Here is a 1,769-nt window from a genome sequence, read left to right as displayed (position 1 = left end):
AGAAGAGAAAAAGACGAGGGAGAGTTTGGAATGTCTTAGAGACTTATGTGGTGGCGAGCAGAATGCTGATAGAAATGTGGACAGTAAAGGCCAGGAGGATGATGAGGTCTCAGATAGAAATGAGGAACTTATTGGGAATTGGACAAAAGATCACCCTTGCTACACCATAGCAAGGAATTTGGCTGCATTGTGTCCATGCTCTTGGACTTTGTGGAAGGTGAGACTTAAGAGTTGTGAACCAGAGTATCTGGTGGAAGAAATTTCTAAGCAGCAAAGCATTCAGGACACTGCATGGCTACTCCTAACAGCCTACTCTGAGTTATGGCAGCAAAAGCGTGATGTAAAGCCAGAGTTTAAAAGGGAAGCAGAGCATAAAGATTTGGAAACTTTGCAGCCTGGCCATGCGGTAAAGAAGTAGAGAGCTGGAGAACAATGCAAGGGTGAAGCAGATAACCTGGTTGCTAAAGACATTATCTTGGCCGTGAGGCAGACAGATGCTAATAGTGGAGAAAATGAGAGGAAAGCCCCACAGGCATTTGAGAAGTCTGGAAGGGTGCCCCACCCATCACAGACCCTGAAGCCTAGAAGGACTGAGTTATCCTGGAGGACAGACCTGAGATACAGCTGCCCTCAGGATCCTGCTCCCTGCATCCCAGCTGCTCCGGCTGGAGCTGCCCCAAGTGTGGTTCATGCAGCAGCCCTGGAGAATAGAGGCCCGAAACCTTGGTGGCACCCACGTTGTGTTAAGTCTGCAGGCCAGCAGGATGTGAGAGCAGTGGAGGTGTGGTAGTCTCCACCCAGATTCCAGAGGATATATGGAAAAGCCTGGGGGCCCAGGCAGAGACCTGCCGCAGGGGTGGAGCCACTGCAGAGAACATCTACTAGAGTAATACTGAGCAGGAAAGTGGGGTCAGAGCCCCCACAGAGAGCCCCCACCAGGGAAACATCTAGTAGAGCCAATGCAGCAAGGCTGCTGCCAGGACCCTAGAACTTCAGGGCCACTGGTAACGTACAATGCAGGCCTGGAAAAGCCACAGGCACCAGCGCTGCCCACTGGGCTGCATCTGGCAGAGCTGTGGAAGTGAGGTTGCCCAAGGCTTTGGGGGCCCAGATGCCCAATTGTGCCCAGGATGCAGGACTTGGAGTCAAGGGACATTATTTTGGAGCTTTAAGACATAAAGTCTGTCCTGCTGGGTTTCGGACTTGTTTGGGACCTGTTTTTCCTGTCTATTGGCCTATTCCTCCCATTTGGAATGGGAATGTATACCCAATGTCTGTTCCACCATTGGATCTTGGCAGTAGATAAATTTGTTTTTGTTTTTCAGGTTCACAGCGGGGAGGACTTTTGCTTTTGGTCTCAAATGAGACTTTGGACTTTTAAGTTGGTGCTGGAGCAAGCTAAGACTTTTGGGAGTGTTGGGATAGAATGATTGTATTTTGTATATGAGAGGAACATGAGTTTTGGGGGCCAGGGGTGGAATGATGGAGTTTGGATGTGTTGTCCCCTCCAAAACTCGTGTGGAAATTTGATCTCCAATGTGGCAGTGTTGGAAACTGATTGAGTCATGGGAGCGGATCACTCATGAATGGATTAATGCTCTCCCTGGAGGAGGGGGGATTAATGAGTGAGTTCTTGGTCTATTAGTTCCTGCGAGAGCTCATTGCTTAAAAAGACCCTGGCACTTTCTTCCTCTCTCTCTCTCTCTCTCTCTCTCTCTCTCTCTCTCTTGCTTCCTCTCGCCATGTGATTCTTGCCATGTGATCTGCTT

This window comes from Galeopterus variegatus, unplaced genomic scaffold (genome assembly GCF_000696425.1).
Source record: "Galeopterus variegatus unplaced genomic scaffold, G_variegatus-3.0.2 Scaffold2164, whole genome shotgun sequence".
Classification (NCBI taxonomy): domain Eukaryota; kingdom Metazoa; phylum Chordata; class Mammalia; order Dermoptera; family Cynocephalidae; genus Galeopterus; species Galeopterus variegatus.
This window is presented reverse-complemented; position numbering follows the sequence as displayed.